Genomic DNA, 16,386 nt, shown 5'->3' on the forward strand with positions numbered 1-16,386 from the left:
CCGTGGTGCAGCATCCGGCCCGCTTCACGGAAATGTGGTCTTTTGCACCCGATACGGACTTGCAATGTTTTCGGGACATTCCTGTAGTATTGTCCAGTTACTGATGTGTGTGCTGCTACATGCTGATAAACCATTCCACGAGTATCAAAGAATGAGGTGATCGTAACACTCCCAGCAGAAGCAACCACTTTTGCTCTTTTGGAGGTTGGTGATGAAGGAGATTTCCACACTGAGCTTTGCTGTTTGCTCTCAGGATCAAAATGATGCAGCCTAGTTTCATCAGCAGTTATTTACATTTGAAAGAAACCGTGGATCTTCCTCTAACATCAACTTTAACTGCGTGCAGACCTGCACACAAATGTCCTTTCGTTCTGGAATCGACGGTCTCGGAAGCCGTCGCGCACAGACACGTGTCGTGTGTAATTTTTCTGTCACGTGTGGGTGGCACCCAGTGAAATGTTCAGTATTTCAAAAAGTGATCTCGTGTGATCTGGAGCACCGGTCCACCTTCCTTTGAAATCCACTGTGTCCCCTGTTTCAACATTTTAAACCACCTTCGAGCTGTGCTGTAGGAAAGAACAGACTCTCTGTAGGTCTCCTGTACATAGTACAGGCCTCAGCTGAAGATTTGTCGAGACGAAAGCAGAATTTCAAAGACGCATATTGTTCCTCGCACGTTACCTCCGTTGCAGTGGTAGGAAATACCGAACGTGTCTGACCTCGCCTGCCTCTCACAGGCGGGAACCGAGTGTCCCTGTGAAACTACTACAGTGTGTTTGTTTCACATTAAACTAACAGAATATGGTAAGGTTAAATTTTAGTGCGAGAAATTATGACCGTAAAAAAATCGTGATCAATCTCGATTGAACAGCCTCATAGATGTTTGAGACTTGGAAAAGTAGCTGGAACCGTGCAGTTCCATTTGATTACTTTTGTCAAAGTATTTTGGAATGACTTGTGGTACGGTCACATACTTCTTCCACTACTGACTGTTGCCTGTGTTTATTTAGTGCAAACACAGTGATGTATTACAGTATTTACAAGTATAATTAATGACATACATGTGTAAACAGCTTAGGGTGACAGATTGGAAAAAGGTTAACAACACAGCTACTGAGGCAGACTTGAGGCCCAGGACAGTGAACACTTTGAAGCTCATGTAACATGGACTTAACCTCTGTAACGGCAGGTGCAGGAAAGGGGGGGGTGGGGGGGGGGGGGGGGGGGGGGGTGGGGGGGAGAGGGAGGATTCGGGCAAGTCATCATTAATAGTAACACCAGCTTTCTGATCTTACAGAGATGAAGTATGTGGTTCAGAAAAGGTATTTTAACAATTAACACCACCACACACACACACACACACACACACACACACACACACACACCACACAACCACACACACAACCAGATACAGAGCCGAGTATGAAAGGCTAGTTTTCACAGCCCTAGTAAGTAAACGGTGCTCTGGTGTGTGTGTGTGTGTGTGTGTGTGTGTGTGTGTGTGTGAGATCTCACTTGTAGTAGTTCAAAGACGTCTTTCACCAAAAGTTTTTTCCATTAGATTGCAGAGGTGTGACCTTTAATCTTTCTTTGCCTTTGTATGACATGTATCTAACTCTTACGAATATCATCTTGGCAAATATTTTCAGATGTTCGGCACACATCACTAGTAAAATGAGATATTTGTAAAAAGAGGGAATATACAACTTAGTGACTCGTTCAGTGGTTTTTTGTCTACGATTCATTCGTGTTTCTGCACAGCCATCGAGAAGGAAAATATCTGGGGATGCGGAACAATACATTAACATGAGCACAGCCACTGTACAAATTTAATCACTATACTGTATTGACAGGAAACCTTCACTATACTGCTTAATGCTATTTGCACTTATGTCATCTAAAGTAAATAAGAATGCTGATGCCTCCCCTGTTTTATTATATAGCTGTTGTCTACCTCCTATTAGCAGCTTTAACATACTTTATTGCAATGGTATTATTAGAGTATTACTCGTCACACAGCTTAGAAACAAACAAAAGTACAATTTTTTTTTTTTTTTTTTTTTTCAATTTTTTTTTTTTTTTCAGAATTTTTCAATTTTTTTTTTTTTTTTTTACAATTTTCAACCTGACCCACTTTGATTTTCGCAAAATTTGGTGTGGTTATTGCACGTGTCAAGAGAATGAAAAATACCAAATTACAGAATTTTAGTGCATGTAAGACAAGAGTAATGGCCACTTGGAAAGTTCTAAAAGTGAGTGGAAAAATTGACAAACTCTGCTGACAAAAATGACTGTAACTTCTGTTCTAATAAAGATAGAACAGCAAACCGGGTAATTTTGGAAAGGTCTCAAAACCAGCTATTCAACGATACCAAATTTTGTCACATTTGGAGAATGTACACAATTTAGGTCAGTGACCTTGACTTTTGACCTGTACTATCTCAAAACATGTTACGATCAAAACTTACGAAAAAAATATATTTCCTTCTTCGTGTTAGATTATACGACACAGTAAAAACTCAAGTTGGAAGGACAATGGGATTAGGAGATATAAAATGATGTGTGTACCAATGTGTTGCATTAGTGCAAAATAAACTGTATTCAGACTCAAACAGTATGAGACAAAGCAGTGAAAAACATGTTTATTGTCAAGAAGGTGGTGTAATAGCAATGCATAGAAAGGTAACAGCATAGATAGACCAATATTAAGTTATCAAATATTGGAAGGCACTGTGGCTGCTACATGTACACAGATAGTTGCTGCAAAAGTTGTGTGTTGAAATTCTACAAATCCACCTCGAAGATGAAGTTTGAGGTCATGTATTGCTGTAATCCATTCAGGGAAGAAGGACAAAACAGATACAACAAAAATCTACATTAAGTGCATATATGGATAGTTGATACAATTGCTGCCACGAAGACAGAAAAAAATTAACTCGTGTGGACAAGGGCCTGTGGCTGACCCAACTACAGGGTGTTTATAATTAAAGTTAAACTTCCAAACTGCTGCGGAAATAACACCACTGTTCAGGACGGCAAATTGCAACAGAATATTATTAAAGGAGGAGGAGAATGAATGTCTGGCAGAAGAAAAATAAATAGTTACAAAATGAAGCAATAGATGGCACTGTAAGCATCACAATTTAACAGCGGTAGACTATAAATGACAAATGAATCATACAACAATGCCTTAGGTGTATGTTTGACATTAAACAGCATGAGTGTACAGGTGTAATACTGTTAGTTACGTAAGCCCATCCACCGCTGCAAGTTCATGTCACATCGAATGGGAAAGATCAGTTTTTAATTGTCCTGAAGCCAAAAACCGCATAAAAAGCATTAATCACATCGGTTGTTAATGGTCTGAGGCCAAAAACTGTGTAGAAAGCATCAATCAAAATCATATCGGATTATTAATTTCTGTGTGACTGGTGCAAAACATGTTCAATATGCTGTCCACTGTTTCCTGCAACAAGTTGAAACAAGAAACAGCACGTTCCACCACCGGTCGAAGTGTTTCCGGGATCACGTTCAGACTGTGTTGCACAATGCTTGCCTTCAGTCCAGCTAAGTTTGCAATCGGAACACTGAACGCAACACCTTCCAGATAGCCCCACAGACAGAAATCACACGGATTAAGATCAGTCCATCGGGACGGCCAGGCTGTAGGGAAATGGCGGCCGGTAATTTTAACATTTCTAAAGTGGTGCTTCAGCAGCTGCTTAACTGGATTTGCAGTGTGCAGAGGTGTGCCATCTCGCATAAAAATGATCGCATCCACGCTGTTGGAGAGCTGGAATGACGTGGCCGTGCAAGAGACACTCTTAGCGCTTACCAGTGGCGGTATAGGCAACACAAGTGGAAGCACCTGTCTCTTCGAAAAAATTTACCACTGTAAACCCGCAGCACACACTGATCTTTTCAGGATGAAGTGGTGCTGGTCGATTTGCATGTGGATTTTCTGTTGCCCATTTTCAACAATTCTGTGCATTGACATATCCTGTCAGATGGAAGTGGTCCTTGTCTGTCCACAAAATCTTCCACGGCCAATCATTGTTCACTTTCATGTGAGCAAGAAATTCTAAAGCAAAGGTCTCTCTTGCTGGCAGGTCAACAGGAAGCAACTCGTGCACAAGGGTAATTTTGAATAGGTAGGAAAGGAGGACATTTCGTAGGATGCTCACAGGTATGTCCAATGTTCGGACAATGCTCTGTGCATTACACGTTTGCACACCACCACTTGTCACTTCCTGCATTGCTGTGGCCACTGCTTCCACCGACGTCGAATCAATTCGTTTCCTCCCTCTACCAGGTTGCACACCATAAGAACCCATCTTTTCAAATTTCTCCAGACCCACGGCACTCGTCGGACCGATGCCTTTTCTCAAACCCTTCAGTGTCCGGAACTTCTGCAGAGTGACGTGTGCACAGTCAAATTCTTGTAATACACCTTTACAAGGAGAGCGTAATTCTGCATCGAGACAGTCACGGTGATCGTCGAGTCGCGAAAGGAGGAAAAGCTGTTTACCCGGCGTTTTTATACCAGCTTCGATGGGTCGTGCACGTGACAGGTGTTTTCATTTATGTATTCTGACACATACAGCGGCATCTATTGATCAATTTTCACAATTTGTTTTATCTTCTGCCATACATTTTCCCCCTTCTCTGATAATATTCCGTTGTAATTTGACGTCATTCTGACCAGTGGTGTTATTTCTACAGTGTTTTGAAAGTTTAATTATAGACACCCTGTACATTGAAATAAGTGGACATCACAAACCTGAATTGCTCATCAGAAACAGAAGAGACTTGGAGAGAAAACATATGCACTGTGTTTGAGGCACTACGAAGTAAATGACAACGTAGTGTGGAAGAAAATGCAGATTATGAAACAAATGTCGAATCTGAAATAACAGAGCTACTGAAACAAATGTCAGTAACAGCACCGCAAGCAGTGAGAAGATCCAAATTCTGACACTTCTTCCAAAAAGTCGGAGCATTTGAAGGATTGAAAATGAAATTGTTAAAGGCTTTCGTGGCCACTTGTTGACAAACTGCTGTCGGCTCGTCTCGAGTTCTTCAGTCGACGTTCGTGTGACGATTTTGCTGACGTTTCGACAGCACAAGTGGCTGGCATTGTCAAAGCACCACCCTCTATTGCCGGTGGTGAACTGGAGCCGAGCTCACGGCTGCAGACTATACGTACCTGGCGTGCCCCCCAATGTCCGAGGGCTTCTCCGCGGTCATTTCCGGTGCGGTTCTCCTCTCGCTACCTGTGACAGTTGTGCTACCTACCTGTGACAGTTGTGCTGCAGCATCACAGCACTAATATAGTGTTTGAACATTACAGGACTGATTTCCAATCAATCTGCACTAATTTACACTTTCCATTTGGAGCATCCCGCCATTCATCACATCAGTTAGAAATTTTTTTCCGAGTCATTTTGTATTCTCCTGCTGCCACACTACAGCATCGTCAGTAAATAGCCCCAGACTGCAACCGTCGAAACCCTGACGGAGAATTTAATTCAGTTTCTCCAGTACATGACGGTACTGAGTTACGAGGGTTCCTCTGTGGCCGGACTGTGGGACTTTGGGAGTGCCTTATCTTTCCAGTCTCCCACCACCTGCCACAGTCCGGCCACAGAGGAGTATTCCCCTCGTAACTCAGTACCGTCCTGGACTGTAGCAACTGAATTAAATTCTGTGTCAGGGTTTCGATTACCTCTCGTCGTGCCCCGAAATGAGAAACATCCTGCCCACTATCCTTCCCACCCCTCCTACCGTGGTATTCCGCCGTCCACCAAACCTACACAATATACTCGTCCATCCTTACACGACCCCTGCTCCCAATCCCTTTCCTTGTGGCTCATACCCCTGTAATAGACCTGGATGCAAGACCTGTCCCGTGCATCCTCCCATCACCACCTACTCCAGTCCAGTCACTAACATCACCTACCCCATCAAAGGCAGGGCTACCTGTGAAACCAGTCATGTGATTTACAAGCTAAGCTGCAACCACTGTGCTGCATTCTATGCAGGCACGACAACCGACAAGCTGTCTGTCCGTAAGAACGGCCACCGACAAACTGCGGCCAAAAACCAACTGGACCACCCTGTTGCTGAGCACGCTGCCAAACAAGATATCCTTCATTTCAGTGACTGCTTCACAGCCTGTGCTATACGGATCCTTTTCACCGACACCAGCTTTTCTGAATTGTGCAGGTGGGAACTTTCCCGCAATACATCCTACATTTCCGTAACCCTCCTGGCCTCAGCCTTCGTTAGTCACTGTCCTCACCCATCCAGCTCCCCCCTGTTCCCATTCCAGCAGTACACAGCCGTCATTTCACTGCCACACCCAGTCTTTTAATTTCTTATTATTTCTCTCCTTTCCGCTACTTACCACCAACCCCCTCCGCACCTTCTCTCCTACCCTCTGTCTGAACTGCGACACTTCACTGACTGCCACTCCCACCATACTATCCCTCCCCCTCTCCTTCCCCTTCCCCACCCCAGCCTCCTCCTCACCCCCACCCAATCACCACTCCTATCGTGGACTGGTGCTGCTGCTCGCAGTGTGGTTTCTGTTCTCTGAGACTGCAGACGTGTGTGCAGGTTGCATTTGCGTGTGTGCGCGCGCGTGTGTGTGTGTGTGTGTGTGTGTGTGTGTGTGTGTGTGTGTGTGTGTGTGTGTGTGTGTATATGCATCTACTGCTGACAAAGGCTTAGAAAACTACAATAGTGTGAATCTTTCTGTTGTGCCTATTGCGACTCAGCATCTCCACTATATGGTGATTAGCAACTTTCCTTCTCTGGCATTTTAAAATTTATGATTTATAAAAGTCAAAAAAACTTAATTCCACTGCTACTTTAAAAACACAAAATTCCCCGAGATTTTATGAAATTCCTGAGATTTCGCTGCTGAAATTCCCTTTTCTAGGTAAAGTGCAATTCCCTAAGAATTCCAGGTATCTCAGAAGAATCACCATCTTGAGTGATGTTTTTCCCAGCAAAGTGGGTATGCAGCTACTTCTAGAAGTAGTTGTTACTGGTAACTCTACAACTGCAAAGATTTATAAACTGTTTCATCTCCTGTCTCGTAGTCTGAATAATTGGGACGATCTGAACACAAATGAACAACATAATGAATTGCTTTAAAAACAAACTGGAATCATTTCTACTTGGCAACTCCTTTTCACCACAGGTAAACTTCTGGGTACACAGTAAAGTACGTGGTTGGGATACATTTGTAGAGTAAGATTAAACCATCAATTTTAGTTATATAAATGGGCATCACCTAGCTACAATTTCAGTGAGGAAATATGTCTTAGTTGTAGACTTACTGACATGCCTCACACTAAGCACACAGCTGAGATTCTCAGGTCCACCATTTCTGTATTGCTACGAGCAGTACTGTATACTGTTATTCTTCTTCTTGCCGACGTACGAGTGGAATCGATTGACATTTTGAAGAGACTCCGAGCACAGTTTGTCAGTGCTTCTCTGAGTAAGACTCAGGTGTTTAATTGGGCCCAGAAGTTGCAAAACAATCACGGTACAGTGGAATACCAGAGCCATAAATGACATCTGACATCAATAAAGCCAATACTCTAATCGTGCAAGAGCTCGTGGAAACTGATTGCCACTTTACTGTTGCCGAGATTGCATCACAGGTGGGGACGTGTTTGAAGTACCGTAGGACACATTCGGTTACGAATCACTTTGAAGAGGGTGAAGCTTTTCCGGACCACATTACGACTTGTGACAAAATGTGGGTCTGTCATTGTAGTAAAGGGACAACCAAAGTTGGAAGTTTGCGTAAATCGAGTTGTGATAAAAAAACTGACATAACATTTAAAGTAGTTCTCTCTTTCGTATCTGCGCAGATTACGATTCAGTTCGCTAAATATGGCTAAAGTAAACATTCTTAATGTATTGACAAATTTACGTATACTTAGTATATATTAAGAGCAGGCTGTAAAGAATACATCACATGTTACATTCCATAATGATGAGTAGGTACTCACAAGTACATTAACCCAGAATTAAGTTAACAAAAAATGCTAACTTTAAGAGTAAGAACTCTATCTAATACAAAGTAAGGAGATGAATAAAAAGCATATCCTGCTTTATAATTACTTCTTCCTAGAAATAAAAAATTATTAAACTAACTTAAAAATAAATTTAAAAAATTGTAAGAAGTGTATTGAGAAAAAGAATTTCAGGGGGGTTTCTTGGGCCCTAGTTGACTTCTTCGATCATTACACAAAATACCTTCTTTTCAGAACAGTCTTTCGGATAGCATCACAGTCGCCAGTACTCGGATACTGTCGCAGAAGAAGCTGCGTAGCACTGTCACAGTGGTGTAGCGGTTACGATACTAGACTGTTGCACGGAGGGTCGCGAGTTCAAAACCCACCTGGACTGTAAAATTTTAATTTCTATGTTCAGTTTGAGGACATTCTAGAAGTATCCACCTAGAAGTATCCACCAATACTAAGAATCATTGTACTGGAACGTTCTGTAACTGTATATACACCGTACGTGTTCTGGCCGGAGGCAGATCGCTCTGCACGGAAGTGCTGAATAAACCTTAGTTAAGTGAAGTTAGTGTTTGTCATTCATCTAATTAGTAACCTTCTTCTACGTGACATTATTCTGGTGGAGGCGCTGGGTATTGGAACTGTGATAGCGCACATTACCGACGGCACAGTGGCTCCCGTCAGGCCACGACAGAGCCCCCGTTTACGTGTCGAGAAACCCGAGTTCGAGCCATATTCGACAGATCGCAATCTATCGCAGACAGAAGAAGAAGAGGACATTATGATGAGAGCAACCGTGTGCCACCACATGAGACGTCCTTCCGGGTTCTCTGGTGACGCTGGCCGAGATCCAAACAAATTTAACAAATGGGGTGACACCTTGTGTTTGGCTAATGCATTTTTCTACTCGGACAGCACTGCCAAGCAATGGTATGAGAACAACGAAGAGAAGTTCACAAGCTGGGAAATATTCCAGGCAGAACTGCGCAAGTATTTTGGCAACACACAACGACAAAAGTCAAGGCTGAAGATAGATAAAGTGCAGGGCACAGCATTCAGGAGAAACGTCTTCAGCCTACATTCAAGACGTCTTGGAGCTGATCCTAGAATGAAGGAGGAAGATAAGGTTGGACATATTACGAAGGGTGTTGCTGAGGACATGTATCAAGCCCTACTCCTGAAGGAGGTTTCGACAGCAGACAACTTCATAAAATGGTGCCAGTATATCGAGACAATGCATCAAAAAAGAATTACACACAAGAAGTTTGAATGGCTTCCAAACCTCATATCAATGTCTGTGATGGAGGAACGAACTGATTTCACAAGTGTTCTTTGTCAGATAGTGAGAGAGGAAGTTCAGAAGGCACTTGGATTGCATGGTGAGCAAAAAACCAAGACGTTTCAAGAGGTCATAAGGGAGGAAATGGAACAGACATTGAACACAATCTCTCGTCCTTCATTTCCCTTTAAAATGGTGAAAAAGTCGAGACCTTGGCGACGCTACGTTCCTAAAATGCCACATGAGGAACCTGTTCGGGCACCAAAGAAGAGTGACCTCTGGAGGAACCAGGATAACCAACCAGTATGTTTCCACTATGGATGACCGGGACATGTGGTGTGCTACTGTCGAGAAAGGCAGCGGATATTTGACGACACCTGCACCAGAAGACAGCAGACTGATCTTAGCCGACGTCAACTCCAGGACGGCGAAGATGAACAAGAAAACGTGGGTGCAGGACGACGTAGGTCACCATTGCCGCAAGCTAGCCACTGGACAGGACGCTCCCCAACACACCGATCCAGGTCTCCATCACCGTTTAGAAGCTGCGGCCGATCGCCTAGTCACTGCAACCTGGAAAACTAAATGGTGTGACCTTCCTTGGAGGTGAGGCCGCCAAAGAGAAAAATTCTCCACCGTCCATCACTACAAAAATGATAGGAAACTACGTCGATATCCTCACGGATGGCCGACCAGCCCAAGCTCTTTTGCACTCTGGAGCATCATATTCAGTCATTTTGGAGAAGTACCGTCGCCAGTTGCAGAAAACTGTTTTCGTCGACAGCAAAACATCTTTGCTGAAGGTAGCTAATGGGAAATATATAAAACCTGCAGGAGATGTGTCGTTCGTATGGGTATAAGTGGCCATACACAACCCTTAGAATTCATCGTCTTACAAGAGCGTAGTCATGACGTCATTCTCAGATGGGACTTTTTGAAAGCTTCTCAGGCAATTATAGATTGTGGTCGCTCAAAGAGTATGCTAGACGAGATGAGATACTGTGGACAGGAAGATGTTCATCCTAGTGTGTGGTGACTGTGTGTTCTGCAGTCAGCGCTAGAAAGGTAACTGTCATGTCTCATGCCATGCATCGACCCATGGATCTTGTAGTGGAATGTAAGAGAAGCGTACCACTGAAGAATCACTTGGTCATCCCAGCCTCTGTCGTCTTGTTTAAGAATGGATTCGGTGAATTGTGGATAGTTAACTGTCGCCGAAAAAAGCAGATCCTTCCAAGACGCATGTGCGTAGCAAATGCTGAGCCATTAATTGCTGAACAGCTGAGCGTCATAGAAACCTTCCATGCTGGGTCTGTGGGCGAAATGGGCACTACCAGTACGAGACAAGATCTTCTAGCTCAGCTATCGCCAGATCTCACTAAGGAACAACAGTAGAAGCTACTTGCCATTCTTCAAGAGATCTCTGAATGCTTCAGTCTACAGGTGAAGAGCAAATTAGACAAATCGATGGTGAAGCACCAGATTAGCACTGGAGACCATCAACCAATAAGCCACAGAGCATACTGTGTGTCAGCAACGGAACGTCGAATAATTCGCGACGAGGTAGAGAACATGATGAAGAATGACATCATTCAGCCTTTGTAGAGCCGATGGTCGTCATCACTGGTTCTAGTCAGGAAGAAGGATGGCAGTTGGCACTTTGGTATGGATTACAGGAAGCTCAATAAGATAACTAAAAAGGACATTTACCCTCTTCCACGAATTGACAATACACTAGATTGTCTGAAGGGGGCTACGTTTTTCTCAACCTTGGACATGTTCTCGGGATACTGGCAAATCGAAGTAGATGAGGCTGATCGTGAGAAAACTGCATTCATCACCCCCGAGGGCCTGTATGAGTTTAAGGTAAAAGAAATCAAAATACTTGGACACCTTGTGTCAAATGAAGGTGTGCGGCCAGACCCAGAAAAGGTGAGATCTATAACGGAATTTCCTATTCCTAAAAGTATTATAGATGTGAGAAGCTTCCTTGGATTATGTTTTCATTACTGTCGTTTTATCAAAGACAGGCCACTCCAAGAGTTGCTAAATGCTAATGCTAAATTTATGTGGGGTGGTGGTCAACAACATTCTTTCAACGTGCGGCGAAAAGCTCTGATGACTGACCCTGTACTTGGTCTGTACGATGAGAGAGCACCTACAGAACTACATACAGATGCCAGTGGGTATGGGATCGGTGCTGTTCTGGTGCAAATTTCGGATGTAAAAGAGAAGGATATAGCCTATGCTTCTAGGACACTTACAAAAGCTCAGAGAAACTACTCAACTACAGAAGGAGAATGTCTTGCTGTGATCTGGGCCATGTGCAAATTTCGACAGTATTTCTATGGAAGGCGATTCACAGTTGTTACAGACCATCATTCACTTTGTTTGTTGACGGGTCTTAAGCATCCAAGGGGACGACTCACCAGGTGGGTACTACGTCTTCAAGAGTATGACATTACCATAGTGTACAAAAGTGAAAGAAAACACCAAGACGCTGACTGTCTCTCAAGAAATCCTGTGCAAGACCATCAAGACTTTGATGAAGATAGTGACTGTCTCGCTGCACTCCAGGATCTCTCTGTTGAGCAGAAGAAGGACGCCAAGATATCTCAAATTATGCTTGCCTTAAATTGGTGAGAGGATGTGAAAGGTAGTTAATGGATTACTTTGCAAGAAAAACTTTGATCCCTTTGGAAAGAGGTGGTTACCAATGATTCCTAAACACATGCACTTAGATGTTCTACAGAAATTCCATGACACACCTGAGGCGGGACATTTAGGATTTATTAAGACATACGATAGTATCCACAAGAGATTTTTTTGGCCAGGTTTATTTAGGAGTGTCTGTCACTATGTGTCCCACTGTCGAGAGTGCCAGAGGAGAAAGGCAGTTCCTCAGAAACCACCTGACCGACTCATACCAATTCCACCAGCCGAAATGCCTTTCGAGCATGTTGGGATTGACCTCCTTGGACGATTTCCAACATCTGCTAGTGGCAATAGATGGATTATTGTTTGCACTGTTTATCTGACATGCTATGCCATTACAAAAGCCGTGAAAACAGCCGAAGCATTCGAGGTAGCCAAATTCATCGTGGAAGACATTGTATTAAAACACGGTGCCCCAAGGTCGTTAATTATGGATTGAGGGAAAGTTTTTCAATCAAATCTTGTGACAGATAAACCGCCAGTGCAACATTATTCATCACATGGTGACTGCCTACGATCTGCAAACGACAGGCTTACTGAATGCCTTAATGAGACCTTGGCCGACGTGCTATCAATGTACGTCAATGTTGAGCAGAGCAACTGGGATGAGGTGCTACCATTCGTGACGTTTGCCTACAACAACGCCAAACAAGACACCACAGGATTTACGCCCTTTTTCCTGGTGCACAGGTGTGAAGTGACTACGACATTGATCACTGTGTTTCCGTTACATCCTGGTGACACGGACGACGACTACATCGGCCAGGTGTTAACCAGAGCTGAGGAAGCTCGGCAGTTAGCTCGACTCCGCACGCTGCAGGTTCAAGAAAACGATCGCCGATGGTATGAAGTGAGCCACCGCCCTGTTGTCTACCAGCCTGGCGACCTCGTCTGGATCTTCACTCCTGTTCGGAAGGTTGGTCTCTCTGAGAAGCTCCTCAGGCACTACTTTGGACCTTATAAGGTTGTAAGACAGTTGTCTGATGTTACTTATGAAGTTGAAGATTTTGACCCCGACACAAGACGACGAAAGATCAGAGATACGGTCCACGTCCTTCGAATAAAGCAACCCAGGGTAAATTCGAAGCTCCAGCAACAGGCAACAAGCGGAAAGGCGACAAAGAGTGTAGCGGCAAAGGAAGTTCTAAGATCACTGCCAGGAGTATGCAGGACCGATAACTCATTCCCAGACTGGGAGGATGTTGGTGTAGCAATTACAATACTAGACTGTTGCATGGAGGGTTGCGAGTTCAAAACTCATCTGAACTGTAAAATTTTATTTTCTATATTCGGTTCGAGGACATTCTAGAAGTATTCACAAATATCGAGAATCATTGTAGTTGAATGTTCTGTAACTGTATATATACCATGTGTGTTCTGGACGGAGGCAGTTCGCTCCACAGTCTTGTGTGTGCAAAAGTGAAGTTAGTGTTCATCATTCATCTAATTACACCTTCTTCTACATGACAATATATTTATGAACTGTTTTAAATAGTGTCAGGAACATGACAATATATTTATGTGCCATTTTAAATAGTGTCTGAAAGTTTTTCCCCCCCATTTGAGAACTGGAGTGGACGTCGTTTCCTGTCTATATATGGTAATTCAGCATATAGTTTTATAATCACAGTTGCTGTAGAAAATTAGTTGAATTGGACTGCCCAGTGGTCCTTTATATTTTTCTGTCTACAACACTCCACATTTTATCTTCAATAGTAGAAGTAAAAGCAATGCCGAAAGCAATAGATGTCGAAGGTCGATGAAACCTACCTCTCCACTGACAAATAGTAGTTTAGTTCATTTATTACCTACATTTATGCATAGTTACTACTTTTTAAACTGAAAGCTTTTTTTATATAAAAAAAGAAGAAAGCACTGATCAAGAAAAGTAGTTTTTGCTGTTGTTCTAGTACACTTGTAACCTTTCCATTATGCTGACAAGATTTCTTAATAAGTATCTACCTGTCTCTGTCATTGGAATTATGCAATTTATGGCATTTTGTTGGCCAAATACAAGTGGTACAAGGGATGATAGGGACTGATATTTCTCCCCGAATAAAACTGCAGTTACCTTGTCAAAAAGACTTGTGGAAGTCACAATGTCTTCAGCCAAGTAAAGTGGCAGAAAGTGGGATCTTAAGCTTTAGTAGGCAATTTAGTCTCTAAAATGTGCTGATCGAGCAAGTGAGTAGATCTTGCTTTAATTTGATTACATCCAAACTCGTCTGCTTCTACACGGCGACCGAGGTGATGAAGGTTTTATGCAATTTTTAAAATAGGAAATAATGACACAGATTTTATTTAGTTGCAATAAATGATTGTTATTAGCTGTGCTGACTCCTACATCCAGCCTGTCCATTTCTGTACATCCTTCGAGTGCAAGACAGAGTGTCGATGGCAAATTTTTGTTTGTTTAAAATTTCACTAACAGCATTTTTCATTGAAACTGCACGGTTTGTACCTATAGTCACTGTTTTTGAGCTTACATGGCAATCTTCCAATATTTGTCGAATAACATTTGCTATGTTTCCAGTTGTATGACTGTCTCGCATTCCCACAGTAGAAATCACTATTGACTGCAATTTTGTTTCTTGTAGAAAATGGTTGTCACACTAATAAAACGTTTGTTACTTTCTGAAGCCCAAGTATCAGACATTAAAACAATATATTCAACCTTCCACATTTTTTCTGCTTATAAGCTGCTGACTTAATATTATACTTTTTCTCTAACAACTGAGTCAATATTTTTTCTTGAAGGCAGTTCATAATCAGGATTTTAATACACCAGTGTGTTCGTGGAAACTTCTATTCTCAACAATTTGCTATCACTGGTAATCCTTAACTATCATCATCATCATCATCATCATCATCATCATCATCATCTCCATCTCCAGATTTCACCAAATGTTCGGGGGCACGGACAAACGAGGTTGCCCGGATTGTTTTGTAGCAGGTTCAACATTAACTGATGAAGAACATGGCAGTGATAGTGATGTCATGTTCAAGAAATGATTAGTGGTACTGGGAGATACTGAAGTATTATTGTCTAACTCCAAGAGCCCGCAATGTTCACTAGTATGCTTTTTAAAAATATGATTCATATGTGCATGTATTTCCAGAATGTCTAAGTGTCCAAACACTTTTTGCATTTCACTTTTCCATCAATAGGCAAATCAAAAATACCCCAAACTGGAGAAGTTTTTTTCGGCCCTCGCATCGTTCAGTCGCGCACAATAAAAGTATACAATAAATAAGACTTATCAAGCACTTCACAAACTTATAAATATGAAAACAATCAATTTTTAACAAAGTAATTTATTTGGGTAGATAAAAAATCTACTCACTAAGCAGCGCCAGAACACACACAAAAGCAAGCAAGTTTTCGGAGCCAGTGCTCCTCCTTCAGGCAGAAGGGTTGCAGGGGAAGGAAGAGGGGTGTAGGAAAAGGACTGGGGAGGTCTGGGAAAAGGGGTAGATTTCACTTTCCTCCTCAACCCGTGCGGTAAGTCTCCCCTGACCCGCGGTTCTGGACGACTTTCCCAAAATCTAACCCTTTTTAGATCTCTCCAGTCTTTCCCTTCACCCCCCTTCCTGACCCCTTAAATCCTTCCGTCTGAAGAAGGAGCCACTGGATCCGACAGTTCGCCTCATTACAACCCTCTTTTTCGTGTCTGTTCTGCCGCTGCTTGGTGAGTCATATTTTTTATCTATCCAATTAAATTACTTCATAAACTTAGATATAATAAAACATCTCATCAAAAGTTACTGCACTTTGAAAACTTACAGTCAGGGACATTCAGTTCAGACACATTTCTGTACGGTTCAACTTCGGCAGCCACTGCGCACTGGATCAACGACTCGATTTAGTAACAATCTAACTCGGGTCGACTAGAAATCCTCTCGGCCCAATCTAACCTAGTTTGGTAACTCGAGGTGACCGACCTCTACCTCACTGTGTCTCCCAGAGAATGAGAGGAAGGGCACAGAGTGGAGAAAATGAAAGTGGTTCAAATGGCTCTGAGCACTATGGGACTTAACTTCTGAGGTCATCAGTCCCCTAGAACTTAGAACTACTTAAACCTAACTAACCTAAGGACATCACACACATCCATGCCCGAGGCAGGATTCGAACCTGCGACCGTAGCGGTCGTGCGTTTCCACACTGTAGCGCCTAGAACCGCTCGAAATGAAATTGGGGTCGGGGCAGGGGGGGGGGGGGGGGGGGGGGGGACGAAAGAGAGAAAAAGAGAGAGAGAGAGAGAGAGAGAGAGAGAGAGAGAGAGAGAGAGAGAGAGAGAGGGAGGGAGAGATATGACTGTGGCCGAGACTCGGCCGGAAAGTTTTAGG

The sequence above is a fragment of the Schistocerca cancellata genome, chromosome 12, assembly GCF_023864275.1.
Source record: "Schistocerca cancellata isolate TAMUIC-IGC-003103 chromosome 12, iqSchCanc2.1, whole genome shotgun sequence".
NCBI lineage: Eukaryota > Metazoa > Arthropoda > Insecta > Orthoptera > Acrididae > Schistocerca > Schistocerca cancellata.